Raw genomic sequence first — 16,439 nt, forward strand, 5'->3', positions numbered from 1 at the left:
GGTGAGCCGAGATCGCGCCATTGCACTCCAGCCTGGGTAACATGAGTGAAACTCCGTCTCAAAAAAAAGAAAGTAAACACTACTTTTCTAATCTTAAAGCCAGCCGCTGTCACTCCTAGTGACACCTCCATTGGACAAGCTCCTAACTCCTACTGAAATTGGCCTCAGAGTTGCAGCTGAGCATTGGGAACCAAAGCAGGAAGTCACTATGGGCTCTGCACCTGGCTGATGTGGAAGGTGGTCCTGAAAGGTAGTGTGTGACTAGGTGAGCGCTGGAGGGCTGGGATGTGTCTGCTGAGAGGAGAACAAGACAGATAGATAGGAAGGTTTCAAAAGCAAACTTCAGGGGGCCCTGTGCCCAGCACCAGGATTTAGAAAATCTTCTCCCACCACTTTTGGCCTGTTTCATTCTGCTTTCCTGTCTATCAGGCCATTGAAGGCAGTGCCTTCATTGAGTAATATTTCTCAACTAGCTATCATGTGCCAGGCATTGTGTTTAAGGAGCTGGGGCTGAGGTAAGAGGAAACAAAACTTCCTTGCTCTCAAGGTTGTCCCAGTCTTGCTCAGGCAGAGATCAGTAAGGAAATTATAACACTAGTGGTTAGCAGGACACGTACACATGCTTTGCAAACTCACAAGTAGACCATCTTTTCTCAAGTAGGAGTCACATTCATACAAGAGACAATGTTCAAGCTATGTTTTGAGGTATAAGTAAGAGCCCAACAGGCACCTGGGACAAGAGAGCATTGCTCAGAATCCAGGACGTGAATTTCTTTCCCTGGGCCAGGCCAAGAATCAGACTAAGCTGATTGAGGAGCCAGGTACTTCCTGGCAAGAAAGGGTGTCCCACATCTGACTATTCCAAAATCACAGCTACTCAATATTGAGACTTAAGACAGAGAGAGAGAAAAAGAGAGAGAGAGGCCTGATTTGAAAAGCGGAATTCTCCAGGGGTAGGGGGGGAGGTTAAAATGCAGTTTCTGATACAATATATGTGGGCAGGGCCAGAAAATTGCATTTCTAACAAGTTTCCAGGTGATGCCAATGCTGCCACGGCCCTAAAGCAATCTGGTTTGATCTCTAATATCAGAAGAGGACTGGGAGAGTGCTATGTGGCAGAGGTGTAGGATAAACAAGACCAAGCCTGGCCCATCCTGGGGAACTCACGAGCCCAAGGCTACAGCGTTTGAATTCCATGGGAGTCCGGGGAATGGCAGACACCCAGGAAGAAACTGCATGTGGGTCAGAGGGTAATGCATGGTCTCTGCTTCACACAGCTCCTGGGGTTCCTGCCACTCCACAGTCTGGCCCCAACACCCTCAGTCCTTCCCACCCCTCCTCAAAGCTTTGACCCGCAGGCCTTGCTCTATTGCTCTCAGCTGTTTGGCACTGGGATATGACCCTAGGAGCTCCTAGTGTACCTTCTGATCCAAATACAGGGTGACCTAGTATGATGACTACAAGCACACTCATAGGGATAATAGAATGGGCCAAGAATGAGAACCTTTGGTGGTGCATGCCTATAATCCCAGCTACTTGGAAGGCTGAGGTGGAAGGATCGCTTGAGCCAGGGAGGTGGAGGTTACAGTGAGCCGAGATCAGGCCACCAACGCTCCAGCCTGGACGAAAGAGTGAGACTCTGTCTCAGAAAAAAAAAACAAAAAAAAAAAAAAAAAAAAAAAAAAAACAAGAAAAAGAAAGAGCTCAGGTATAGTGATTCACGCCTGTAATTCCAGCACTTTGTGAGATTGAGGCAGGTGGATCACTTGAGACCAGGAGTTCCAGACCACCGTGGCCAACATGGCAAAACCCCATCTCTACAAAAAATACAAAAATACGCACCTGTAGTCCCAGCTGCTCCGGAGGCTGAAGCAGGGAATCGCTTGAACCAGGGAGGCAGAGGTTGCAGTGAGCCAAGGTCGTGCCAATGCATTCCAGCCTGGGTGACAGAGCAAGACTCTGTCTCAAAAAAAAAAAAAAATAAGAATCTTGAAAAGTTGGAAATGGCTTCAATTATATATCCTCCAGAATTACCAGTGTTTTTTCTAAATACCACATCCTTGACCCCATATGGACACCAGAGGGCGTCCTGAACTCACTGAAGCCACAATTGTTGCATTGGGCCAATAGAATCCCTTGTAAAGGCCGGGCACAGTGGTTTACACTTGTAATCCCAGCACTTGGAAGGCCGAGGTGGGAGGATGACCTGAGGTCAGGAGTTCGAGTTCGAGACCAACCTGGCCAACATGGTGAAACCCCATCTTTACTAAAAACCTGTAATCTCAGCTACTAGAGGGGTTGAGGTAGGAGAATCACTTGAACCCAGGAGGCAGGCACTGCAGTAAACTGAGATCACACCATTGCACGCCAGCCTGGCCAACAAGTGCTAAACATCATCTCAAAAATATAAAAAGAGCCGGGCGCGGTGGCTCAAGCCTGTAATCCCAGCACTTTGGGAGGCCGAGGCGGGTGGATCACGAGGTCAAGAGATCGAGACCATCCTGGTCAGCATGGTGAAACCCCGTCTCTACTAAAAATACAAAACATTAGCTGGGCATGGTGGTGTGTGCCTGTAATCCCAGCTACTCAGGAGGCTGAGGCAGGAGAATTGCCTGAACCCAGGAGGCGGAGGTTGCGGTGAGCCGAGATCGCGCCATTGCACTCCAGCCTGGGTAACAAGAGCGAAACTCCATCTCGAAAAAAATATATATATATATAAAAAGAATCCCTTGTTGGCCTGGTGTGGTGGCTCACGCCTGTAATCCAAGCACTTTGGAGGCCAAGGCGGGCAGATCACCTGAGGTCGGGAGTTCAAGACCAGCCTGACCAACATGGTGAAACCCTGTCTTTATGTATTAAAAATATATATATTAGCTTGGAGAAGAAAGTAGGTAAATAAAAAATAAAAAGAAAAAAAAAGAAATTAAATAAATAAATAAATAGAATCCCTTGTAAAGATTGGGCTTTGGCTGGGTGCAGTGGCTCATGCCTGTAATGCCAGCACTTTGGGAGGCCGAGGGTGGGCCACGGTGGCTCACTTGAGGTCAGGAGTTCAAGACTAGCTTGGTCAACATGGTGCAACCCCATCTCTACTAAAAATACAAAACATTAGCCAGGTATGGTGGCATGCACCTGTAGTTGGGCACGGTGGTGCACACCTGGAGTCCCAGCGACTCAGGAGGCTGAGTCAGGAGAATTGCTTGAGCTCGTAAGGCAGAGGTTTCAGTTAGTTGAGATCATACAACTGCACTCCAGCCTGGGCAACAGAACAAGACTCCATCTCAAAAAAAAAAAAGAGTGATAAAACTTTTAGACAATTTTTGTTTTCTCTTAATGAAGGTAAGAGAAATCTATCAGGGTGAGTTATTTTTCCTTGAGTTTTCACTATGAGTTTTTTGGGTTTTTCTTCTTTCTCCTTGGAATTATCTTTCATTTTGTGTTTTCATTTTGTTCAAAATTCAAAAGGCAAAAAGTCTCTGTCTTGGCCAGGGCGGTGGCTCATGCCTGTAATCCCAGCACTTTGGGAGGCCAAGGTGGGCAGATCACCAGCTCAAGAGATTGAGACCAGCCTGGCCAACACAGCGAAACCCCATCACTACTAAAAATACAAAAATTAGTTGGGCGTGATGGCGCTCACCTGTAATCCCAGCTACTCGGGAGACTGAGGCAGGAGAATTTCTTGAACTCAGGAGGTGGAGGTTGCAGTGAGCTGAGATCGTGCCATTGCACTCCAGTCTGGGCAACAAGAGCAAGACTCAGTCTCGATAAATAAATAAAAACAGACATTTGGCCGTGCGTGGTGGCTCACGCCTCTAATTCCAGCACTTTGGAGGCCAAGGCGGGCAGATCACCTGAGGTCAGGAGTTGAAGACTAGCCTGGGCAACATGGTGAAACCCCATCTCTACTAAAAATACAAAAAATTAGCCAGATGTGGTCGCAGGAGCCTGTAATCCCACCTACTTGGGAGGCTGAGACAGGTGAATCACTTGAACCCAGGAGACAGAGGTTGTAGTGAGCCAAGACTGCACCATCCATTGCACTCTAGCCTGGGTGACAGAGTGAGAATCCACTCAAAAAAAAAAAAAAAAAAAAGTAGATCTTTTATGCATATGCAAGCAAATATAAATGTGTGTGTGTATGTATGTATGTGTATATATATATATATATATATATGTACTTTCCCTCTTTTCACATACATTTTAGCAAACTACATATCCTTTCCTGCATGTTGCTTTCTTTTTTCTTTCTTCTTTTATTTTTTATTTTATATATATATATATGTTTTTTGTTTTTTGTTTTTTTTTTTGAGACAGAGTTTCGCTCTTGATACCCAGGCTGGAGTGCAATGGCGCGATCTCGGCCTACCACAACCTCTGCCTCCTGGGTTCAGGCAATTCTCCTGCCTCAGCTGGGATTACAGGCACGCGCCACCATGCCCAGCTAATTTTTTGTAGTTTTAGTAGAGACGGGGTTTCACCATGTTGACCAGGATGGTCTCGATCTCTTGACCTCGTGATCCACCCGCCTCGGCCTCCCAAAGTGCTGGGATTATAGGCGTGAGCCACCGCCCCCGGCCTATATATATATTTTTAAAGATGGGGCTTCACCTTGTTGGTCAGGCTGGTCTTGAACTCCTGACCTCAGGTGATCCACCGGTCTTGGCCTCCAAAGTGCTTGGATTACAGGCGTGAGCCACCATGCCCGGCCCTCTTTTTTCTTTTTGAGACAAGGTTTCACTCTGTCACCCAGGCTGGAGTACCCTGGTACGATCACAGCTCACTGCAGTCTTGAACTCTTGGACTTAAGGAATCCTCCTACCTTGGCCTCCCCACTAGCTGGGACCACAAATGTGAGCTACAACACGTGGCTTTTTTTTTTTTTTTTTTTTTTTTTTTTTGAGACAGAGATTCACTCTTGTCGCCCAGGCTGGTGTGCAATGGTGTGATCTTGGCTCATTGCAACCTCTGCCTCCAGGATTCAAGCGATTGTCCGGCCTCAGCTCCCCCATCTCTGCTAAAAATACAAAAATTAGTTGGGCGTGGTGGTGCATACGTGTAGTCCCCGATATTCAGGAGGCTGAGGCAGGAGAATCGCTTGTACCCACGAAGAGAAGGTTGCAGTGGCCTGAGATCTCACCTATGCACTCCAGCCTGGGTAACAGAGTAAGACTCCGTCTCACAAAAGAAAAAAAAAAAAAAAAAAAAGCTGGGCACACTGGCTCACATGTGTAATCCCAGCCCCTGAGGTCGGGGTCGGGAGTTCAAGGCTAGCCTGACCAACATGGAGAAACCCCATCTCTACTAAAAATACAAAAAATTAGCCGGGCGTGGTGGCGCATGCCTATAATCCCAGCTACTTGGGAGGCTGAGGCAGGAGAGTTGTTTGAACCTGGGAGGAGGTTGCGGTGAGAGCAGCCTGGGCAACAAAAGCGAAACTCTGTCTCCAAAAAAAAAAAAAAAATGGTTCAATAACATGGTTGGATCACATAGATATTATGCCAAATACAAAAAGCCAGACACAAAGGAGGCCATACCCTACGCATGCATTTATAGGAAGTTTTAAAACCAGCAAACCTTCTCCATAGTGATAGTCATCAGATCCATGGCTACTCAGAGGTAGCGCAGAATCGAAGAGGGCAAAGGGAACTTTCTATATCTTGAGAGGGGTGTGAGTGACATGGCTGTATTTGTCAAAATTCATTGATAGATTTGCTAAAGATGTGATTATTTTACTATATGTAAATAGTGCAATTTTAAAATAAAATTATAATAAATTTAATAAATGTTTAAAAAAATATATTTTCACCAGGGCGGTGGCTCACACGAGTAATCCCAGCACTTTGGGAGGCCGAGGTGGGAGGATCACTTGAGGTCAGAAGTTTGAGACCAGCCTTGCAAACATGACGAAACCCTATCTCTTCAAAAAAATACAAAAATCACCCAGGTGTGGTGGTGAGTGGCTGTAGTCCCTGCGACTCAGGAGGCTAAGACAAGAGAATGGCTTGATCCTGCGAGGTGGAGGTTGCAGTAAGCCAAGATCGCATCACTGCACTCCAGCCTGGGCAACAGAGAGAGACTCCATCTCAAAAAAATAAAATAGGGTGGGGGACAAGGGGAAGGAGAGGATTAGGTCAAATATCTAATGCATTGGGAGCTTAAAACCTAGATGACAGGTTGATAGGTGCAGCAAACTACCATGGCATATGTATACCTATGTAACAAACCTACACATTCTGCACATGTATCCCAGAACTTAAAGTTAAAATAAAGAAAAAATAAATATTTTCGTGTTAATAATAAAAAATAAAATAATTAGCCGGGTGCGGTGGCTCATGCCTGTAATCCCAGCTCTTTGAGAGGCCGAGGCGGGCAGATTACCTGAGGTCAGGAGCTCAAGACCAGCCTGACCAATATGGTGAAACCCTGTCTTTATTTAAAAATAAAATAAAATAAAATAATTGGGCCAGGTGCAGTGGCTTACACCTGTAATATCAGCACTTTAGGAGGCCAAGGTGGGAGGATCACCTGAGGTCAGGAGTTCAAAACCAGCCTGACCAACATGGTGCAACATCACCTCTATTAAAAATACAAAAATGATGGCTAGGCCCAGTGGCTCATGCCTGTAATCCCAGCACATTGGGAGGCCGAGGTGGGCGGATCAAGAGGAGGTCAAGACTATCCTGGCTAACACAGAAACCCTATCTCTACTAAAAATACAAAAAATTAGCCAGGCATGGTGGCACACACCTGTAGTCCCAGCTACAAAGGAGGCTGAGGCAGGAGAATCACTTGAATTTAGGAGGTAAAGGATGCAGTGAGCCCAGATCGAATCACTGCAGTCAAGCCTGGCGACAGACACTCTGTCTTAGGAAAAAAAGAGAGAGAGAGAGAGATAATTAGGGGCAAAGCAATATATGAAGACATCTGTCACAACACTGTAAAGGCAAAAATGAAACAAGCAAAAATTCATTAATAAGGGGCTGGTTAAGTAAATTAGAATACAATGGGTTTCTCAATTTATGTACCTTTTTCTCTTTTTTCTTTTCTTTTCTTTTCTTGAGACACAGTTTTTGCTCCTATTGCCCAGGCTGGAGTGCAATGGCAAAATCTCGGCTCACCGCAACCTCCACCTCCCTGGTTCAAGCAATTCTCCTGCCTCGGCCTCCCAAGTAGCTGGGATTACAGGCATGTGCCACCATGCCTGGCTAATTTTGTATTTTTAGTAGAGACGGGGTTTCTCCATGTCGGTCAGACTGGTCTCAAACTCCCAACCTCAGGTGATTCACCTGCCTCGGCCTCCCAAAGTGCTGTGATTACAGGTGTGAGTCACTGCACCTGGGCGACCTTCTTTCCTTTTTTTTTTTTTTTTTTTTTTTTTTAATAGAGACAGGGCCTCACTCTCTTGTCCAGACTGAAGTGCAGTGGCACGATCATAGCTCACTGCAGTCTCTAACTCCTGGGCTCAAGAGATCCTCCAGCCTCAGCCTGTGAAAGCGCTGGGATTACAGACCTGAGCCACCATATCCAACCCCACTTTTCTTAGAATGTATCCTTGTACTGTTGTGTATCTTTTTTTTTTTTTTTTTCTTTTCTTGGGAACCGGTTTTTCCTCTTGTTACCCAGGCTGGAGTGCAATGGCGCGATCTCGGCTCACTGCAATCTCGACCTCCCGGATTCAAGTTATTCTCTTGCCTCAACCTGCCGAGTAGCTGGGATTACAGGCATGCGCCACCATGCCCAGCTAATTTTTTTTTTTTTTTTTAGAAACAGGGTTTCTCCAGGTTGGCCAGGCTGGTCTTGAACTCCTGACCTCAGGTGATCCGCCCGTCTCGGCCTCCCAAAGTGCTAGGATTACAGGCGTGAGCCACCGCGCCCGGCCTAATTTTTGTATTTTTAGTAGAGACGGGGTTTCACCAAGTCGGACAGGCTGGTCTCCAACTCCTGACCCCAGGTGATCCGCCCACCTCGGCCTCCAGAAGTGCTGGGATTACCGAGCCCGGCCAAACCCCAAATTCTTTTCTTTCACGCCCCCCCCCCACAAGACAGAGTCTCACTCTGTTGCTCAGGCTGGAGTGCAGCGGCAAGGTCTCATCTGACTGCAACCTCCGCCTCCCAGGTTCAAGCGATTCTCCTGCCTCAGCCTCCAAAGTAGCTGGGATTACAGTCTCCTGCCACCATGCCCCGCTAAGTTTTGTGTTTTTAGTAGCGATGGGGTTTCACCATGTTGAGCAGGCTGGTCTTGAACTCCTAACCCTAAGTAATCCACCTCGGCCCACCTTCGGCCTCCGAAAGTGCTGGCATTACAGACGTAAGCCAGAGCTCCGGGCCCCAAAGGCCGAATTCTAAGTATGGGTGAGCCAAATCACCCCCTCCCCTTGCAGAGGAGCTACTCGTGTCTCGGACTAGACTTAACCCAATGGAGTTCAAGGAAAAGGGAAAGTCCCGCCTCCGTAGCAGCTTCGGCCCAATGGGAGCCTCCCCATACGCGCTGCTTGGAGCAGGGCAGGACTTCGCCGGGTGGGAGCTGGGCCTGTGTTGTCTGCGAGACTGGTTGCTGCGGAGCTGCAGCTGAGCGAGAAGCACTACCCCTCGGTGGCCCGCCCTCTTGCACGCCCTCGTCCTACTGCTGTGCTTGCTGGAAACGGCTCGTTCCGGAAGTCAGGCCAGTGAGTGCAGGGCTCTGCTCCGCCCTCTATAGCTGCTAAGTGTGCTCCTCCCCGACGACGCCTGACCCCCGAACCCCCCACCCCGCCTTTCAGAGAGAGTTCTGCCCTCGAGGGAAACTGAGGCCGAGTGCCACCACCACCACCACCACCACTGTAGGCCTGACGATGCCTCACGCGGCTGCTGAGTCTTATGGGGACTTAATTATGTAGCACCTCTCCCCTTCCTCTGAGCCGTAACTTTCCCCAAACCCTGGCCTTTATCAGGCCCCTTGGGAGGTCTGGGGCGATGGAGGTTGTGAGATGAGGTCAGGAGCAGGGGGTAGGGCTTCCTCTGAAACTGGTTGCCTCTGTCAAGCAATTCTCCCATGGCTCCCACTTCAGCTTAAACTTGGCCGGTAATCCCAGGACTTTGGGAGGCCAAGGTGGGTGGACTGCTTGAGCTCAGGAGTTTGAGACCAGCCTGGGCAACATGGTGAAAACCCGTCAATACAGAAAATACAAAAAAAATTAGCCAGGCTTGGTGGTGCATGCCTGTAGTCCCAGTTACTCTGGAGACTGAGGTGGGAGGATCGATTGAGCCCGTGAGGCAGAGGTTGCAGTGGCCTCATGATTATGCCACTGCCCTCCAACGTGGGTGACAGAGTGAGACCCTGTCTCAAAGAAAAAAAAAAAACCGAGAAGCCGGGTGTGGTGGCTCACACCTGTAATCCCAGCACTTTGGGAGGCCTAGGCGGTGGGATCACCTGAGGTTGGGAGTTCAAGATCATCCTGACCAAGATGGAGAAACCCTGTCTCTACTAAAAATACAAAACTAGCCAGGTGTGGTGGCGCATGCCTCTAATCCCAGCTACTTGGGAAGCTGAGGTAGGAGAATCGCTTGAATCCCAGAGGCTGAGGTTACAGTCAGCCAAGATCATGGCATTGTACTCCAGCCTGGGCAACAAGAGAACAAGAGTGAAACTGTCTCAAAAAAAAAAAAAAAAAGAAAGAAAGAAAGAAAAAGAACCAATGATAGCTCTGTGTGTGTCTGTGTGTGTGTGTGTGTGTGTGTGTGTGTGTGTGTGTGTGTATTTAGAGACGGTGTGTGGGTGTGTGGGGGGTGTGTGTTTGTGTGTGTATTTAGAGACGGAGTCTGTTGCCCAGGCTGGAGTGCAATGGCACAATCTTGGCTCATTACAACCTCCCCCTCCCGGGTTCAAGTGATTCTCCTGTCTCAAACTCCTGAGTAGCTGGGATTACAGGCGTGTACTACCACACCCAACTAATTTTTGTATCTTTTAGTAGAGATGGGGTTTCCCCTTATCGCTGTTTTTTGGGTTTTTTATCGGCTTTTACCTCCGGACTTACTGCTTTTGTTGTTTTTTTTGTTTTTTTGTTTTTTTGTTTTTGAGACGGAGTTTCACTCTTGTTACCCAGGCTGGAGTGCAATGGCGCGATCTTGGCTCACCGCAACCTCTGCCTCCTGGGTTCAGGCAATTCTCCTGCCTCAACCTCCTCAGTAGCTGGGATTACAGGCACGCGCCACCATGCCCAGCTAATGTTTTTGTATTTTTAGTAGAGACGGGGTTTCAGCATGTTGACCAGGATGGTCTCGATTTCTTGACCTGGTGATCCACCCGCCTCGGCCTCCCAAAGTGCTGGGATTACAGGCTTGAGCCACTGCGCCCGGCCCGACTTACTGCTGTTTTTAACTGCGCCCGGCTGTTAAAAATACATTTTAACATAACTACCAGCTGTGTTTTTTGGTATGACCACTAATCCTCTGAGATTGGTGTGATTTTCTCACATATGAGAAATGTGAGGCTCAAAGTTAAAACCTTGTCCAAGGTAGTATTTCTCAAAAGAATCATCTGAAGTGGTTGTTAAAAATACAGATTCGTGCCTGGCGCGGTGGCGCGTGCCTGTAGTCCCAGCTGCTCGGGAGGCTGAGGTGGGAAGATCGTGAGCCCCGGAGTTCTGGGCTGTAGTGCGCTCTGCCGATCGGGTGTCCGCACAATATAAGTTCCGCGTCAATATGGTGACCTTGCGGGAGCAGAGGACCACCAGGTTGCCTAAGGAGGGGTGAACCGGCCCAGGTCAGAAACGAAGCAGGTCAAAACTCCCATGCCAATCAGTAGGGGGATCGGGCCTGTAAATACCCACTGCACTCCAACCTGCGCAAAATAGGGAGACCCCGTCTCTAATAAAACAAAACGACAAAATAGGCTGGGCGTGGTGGCTCACGCCTGTAATCCTGTAATCCCAACACTGTGGGAGGCCAAGGTGGGCGGATCACAAGGTCAGGAGCCTGGCCGATATGGTGATACCCTGTGTCTACTAAAAGTGCAAAAAAATTAGCTGGGCATGGTGGCTAGCCTATTTTTTTTTTTTAGATCGCTGCAACCTCTGCCTCCTGGGTTCAAGCGATTCTCCTGCCTCAGCCTCCCAACCGAGTAGCTGGGACTATAGGCGCCCTCTACCACACCCAGCTAATTTATGTATGTGTGTGTGTGTGTGTATGTGTATATATAGATCTAGATATATATATTTTTGAGACAGAGTCTTGCGCCAGGCGTGGTGGCTCACGCCTGTAATCCAAGCACATTGGAGGCCAAGGCAGGTGGATCACCAGAGTTTGGGAGTTCAAGACCAGCCTGACCAACATGGTGAAACCCCGTCTTTAAAAAAATAATAATAAATTTAAAAAATTTTTTAAAAAAAGAGAGAGAGTCTTGCTCTGTTGCCCAGGTTGTAGCGCAGTGGTACAATCTTGGCTCACTGGGAGTAACTGGGTAGCTGGGATTTCTTTGAAATCTCATGTGTGTCTTGCACTTAGAGGCACATTTGAATTTGGACTAGCCACATTTCACATGCTCAGTTGCTACATGTGGCTAATGGCTACCATATAGGACAGCATAGACCTACTGCACAGCTTAACTGAGAGATCTTAGCAACAAATACTCATCTTACATCACATGTGTCTCAAGAATATTATTATTATTATTATTTTAAGATGGAGTCTCTATTGCCCAAGCTGGAGTGCAGTGGCGTGCTCAGCTCACTGCAACCTCTGCCTCCCAGGTTCAAACAATTCTTCTGCCTCAGCCTCCCAAGTCGCTGGGATTACAGGCATGTGACACCACGCCCAGCTAATTTATTGTATTTTTAGTAGAGATGGGGTTTCACCCTGTTAGCTAGGATGGTCTGGATCTCCTGACCTTGTGATCACCCTGCCTCAGCTTCCCAAAGTGCTAGGATTACAGACGTGAGCCACCGCATCCAGCCAAAAAATACATATTCTTAATCTAGGTACGGTAGAATGTCCCTGTAGTTCCAGCTAATAAAGAGGCTAAGGTGGGAAGATTACTTGATCCCTGGAGTCCCAGGCTGCAGTGAGCTATGATCATGCCTCTGCATTCCGGCCTGGAAAACATAGCAAGACCACGTATTTTTTTAGAGATGGGGTTTCGCCTTGTTGGCCAGGATGGTGTCCATCTCCTGACCTCGTGTTCCACCTACCTCGGCCTCCCAAAGCGCTGAGATTATAGGTATGAGCTACTCTGGCTTTTTTTTTTTTTTTTTTTTTTTGAGACAGTGTCTCTCTCTTGCCAGGTGCCAGGCTGGAGTACAGTGGCGCGATCTCGGCTCGCTGCAACCTCCACCTCCCAGGTTCAAACAGTTTTCCTGCCTCAGCCTCCCAGGTAGCTGGAACTACAGGTGCATGCCACCACACCCAGCTAAATACTTTTTTTTTTTTTTTTTTTAAGAGACAGGGTTTCACTATGTTGGTCAGGCTGGTCTTGAACTCCTGACTTCAGGTTATCCACCCGCCTTGGCCTCCCAAAGTGCTGGGATTACAGGCATGAGCCACCGCACCCGGCCCCCAGCTAATTTTTTTTGTATTTTTAGTAGAGACGGGGTTTCACCATGTTGGCCAGGATGGCCTCGATCTCTTTACCTCGTGATCCGCCCACCTCGGCCTCCCAAAGTGCTGGGATTACAGGTTTGAGCCACCACATCCGGCCCATCTTTTTTTTTTTAAATGGAGTTTCACTTTTGCCCAGGTGGAGTCACTGCAACCTCTGCCTCCTGGGTTGCAACCTCTGCCTCCCCAGTTCAAGTGATTCTCCTGCCTCAGCTTCCTGAGCAACAGGGATTACAAGCACTCACCACCACGCCCAGCTAATTTTTTTATTTTTTTGGGATGCAGTGTTGTTCTGTCGCCCAGGCTGGAGTACAGTGGTGTGATCTCGGCTCACTGCAACCTCTGCCTTCTGGGTTCAAGCGATTCTCCTGCCACAGGCTCCTGAGTAGCTGGGATTACAGGTATGTACAACCACACCTAGCTAATTTTTGTATTCTTAGCAGAGATGGAGTTTTACCATGTTGGCCATGCTGGTCTCAAACACTTGACCCCATGATCCACCCTCCTCTGCTTCTGGCTTCCCAAAGTACTGAGATTACAGGTGTGAGCCACCATGCCCAGCCCTAATTTTTGAATTTTTATTAGAGACAGGGTTTCACCATGTTAGCCAGGCTGGTCCTGAACTCCTGACCTCAGGTGATCCACCCGCCTCGGCCTCCCAGAGTGCTAGGATTACACAGGTGTGAACCACTGTGCCTGGCATAATTTTTACATTTTTAGTAGAGACAGGGTTTCACCATGTTGGCCAGACTGGTCTCAAACTCCTGACCTCAAGTGATCCACTTGCCTTGACCTCCAGAAGTGCTGAGATCACAGGCATGAGCCACCATGCCTGGCCAAGGATCCCATTTTTAAAAAACAAAAAATAGGCTGGGCACACTGTCTCACCCTTGTAATCCTAATACTTTGAGAGGCTGAAGTGGGTGGATCACCTGAGCCTAGGAGTTTGAGACTAGCCTGGACAACATGACAAAACCCCATCTCTACAAAAAATATAAAAATTAGCCAGGTACGGTGGCACACATCTGCAGTCTCAGGATCAGAAGTGGGAGGATCGCTTGAGACCAGGAGGTGGAGGTTACAGTGATGCGAGATCTTGCTGCTACACTCTAGCCTGGGTGATAAAGCCAGACCCTGTCTCAAAAAAATAAAAATAGGCCAGGTGTGGTGGCTGTCTCTCCCGTGTGTTGACCTACCCCAGCACTCGCCTCCTGATTCTCAGAACTGAGCATTTAAATTTGGTTCATGAGCTTTTTTTGTTCCACAACCTCTCAGATAGTTTTATGCTATTGTACCAGAAGAGCACATGACATCAGGTAGTTGCCCACACCTCAACCCAGTTCTGGCTTGAGTAAGCAGGCAAGTGAGAGGATGATGCCACCCACCAGAAGTACAGGATGAGAAGCAGGTTGTTCCATGGCCAGGGCCAAGAGGAAATGCCCAGTTTGGGATGTGTCAGATTTGAGGCCATAGGGAACTCTAGGTCCAGATGGCCAACAGGTATTTGTATACACCAATGTGAAGAGCAGGGATGTAGGGATATGGGAGTCGTTACTATTTAAAACAATGAGATGAGGCCTAGATGAGGCCCTGCAGGGAAACAGGAGGTGCTCTTGCTCTTCCCATTGTTGAGTCTACATTCTCCTTACCCACTCCTTTGGTGCCCTCAAAAACGGTCACACAGCCTCACCACATGGGCACCTTGTCTAGTACCTCCTAGGCAAGACTCTTGTTGGAGAATAACCCTTTCCTATCATTCTCTTTTCCTCAGCAACCCACTGTCTGCGCTATGACTTCATTGCTCTTTCCCAGCCCAGCTGTGGGCAAACCCCTTATGAAGTCTCAGGCTACCTGGATGACCAGCCTTTCTTGTGGTGCTGCAAGGAGGGCAGGTGGGCAGAGCCCTGCACATCCTGGGCTCAGGCCAGGGACCCAAGAGCTTGGGCAAAACTGGTTCTCAGACTGAAGGCCAGAGCCCAGCACTTTGTCAGCATCCTGAGGAGCATCATGGCACACAACAACCAGAGCCAAGGTGGGCTTAGGGGCTCAAAAGGAGGCAGGAAAGAGAGAAGAGCTCAATGTAGGCCTGAAGATATGCAGCTGCATTCGTCATTGTTCCGCTAAGATGCATTCAGCTCTGCGTGGGGCACTGTGCTAGGCACTCTGGATACCACCCTGCTTCACTGAGATCCTGATGCTATCTCCTCCTGCCTGGTGGAATTTATCCCTGACTCAAACCTTGTTTTATGTACCCAGTGGTACCAAAAGGACTGGATCTTAGGTATTAGCAAGGATAGGACAGAAGCATAAGACTCGCACCCTTTCCCCCAGTCAAGGAATAAGTCTCTAAGATACAAGTCACTGTCAAACTCCCAAGCCTTCTCTTCAGGAGAAAAAAAAAAAAAATTTTTTTTCTTTCTGAGACGAAGTTTTGCTCTTGTTTCCCAGGCTGGCGTGCAGTGGCATGATCTTGGCTCACTGCAACCTCTTCCCACTGCAACCTCTGCCCACTGCAGCCGCCACCTCCCAGGTTCAAGCGATTTGCCTGCCTCAGCCTCCCCAGTAGCTGGGATTACAGGCACCCACCACCATGCTTCGGTAATTTTTAGAATTTTAGTAGAGACAGAGTTTCACCATGTTGGCCAGGCTGATCTCAAACTCCTGACCTCATGATCCTCCCACCTCAGCCTCCCAAAGTGCTGAGATTACAGGCCTGAGCCACCATACCCAGCGAGGTAAAAAAATCTTACCCCAATTAGCTCAAATCCAGGAAATGGGAAAAACTGGCCTTTTTCTGACATTCACCTGCCCGCCACCACCACCAGTAGTTAATAAGAACCCTGGTGACCTGAGCAAAATATATTTCTTTTTTCTCTTTTTTTTTTTTGAGATGGAGTTTCACTCGTTATCCAGGCTGGAGTGCAATGGCGCGATCTCGGCTCACCGCAACCTCCGCCTCCTGCGTTCAGGCAATTCTCCTGCCTCAGCCTCCTGAGTAGCTGGGATTACAGGCACGCGTCACCATGCCCAGCTAATTTTTTGTATTTTTAGTAGAGACGGGGTTTCACCGTGTTGACCAGGATGGCCTCGATCTCTTGACCTCGTGATCCACCCACCTCGGCCTCCCAAAGTGCTGGGATTACAGGCTTGAGCCACCGCGCCCGGCCACCTAATTTTTTGTATTTTTAGTAGAGATGGGGTTTCACCATGTTGACCAGGATGGTCTCGATCTCTTGACTTTTTGATCCACGCGCCTTGGCCTCCCAAAGTGCTGGGATTACAGGCTTGAGCCACTGCGCCCGGCCAATATATTTTTAACCAATATGATTTTCTTTTCATCTAGCAAACATTTGAACCTAATAAGTGCTGTTTATTTTGCTGTTACCAATAACATACCTTACAATAGCAGCTACTTTTTTTTTTTTTTGAGATGGAGTTTCACTCTGTTGCCAGGCTGGAGTGCAATGGCATGATCTTGGCTCACTGCAACCTGTGCCTCCCAGGTTAAAGCAATTCTCCTGCCTCAGCCTCCCAAGTAGCTGGGACTACAGCCATGTGCCACCATGCCCAGCTAATTTTTATATTTTTAGTAGAGACAGGGTTTCACCATGTTGGCCAGGATTGTCTTGATCTCTTGACCTTGTGATCCACTTGCCTTGGCCTCCCAAAGTGCTGGGATTACAGGCGTGAGCCACCATGCCCAGCCCTTGAATTCTTATTGGTAGGTCCTATATTAACGCTGGCAAGGATTATCTCATGTAATCTTTACTCATCTGGCAGAGACTATGATTATCTCCAGTTTGCCAGATGAGAAAAGAAAGCAAGGTTGGCCGGGCGCGGTGGCTCAAGCCTGTAATCCCAGCACTTTG

The sequence above is a fragment of the Sapajus apella genome, unplaced genomic scaffold, assembly GCF_009761245.1.
Source record: "Sapajus apella isolate SASKATOON/1434 unplaced genomic scaffold, GSC_monkey_1.0 scaffold216, whole genome shotgun sequence".
NCBI lineage: Eukaryota > Metazoa > Chordata > Mammalia > Primates > Cebidae > Sapajus > Sapajus apella.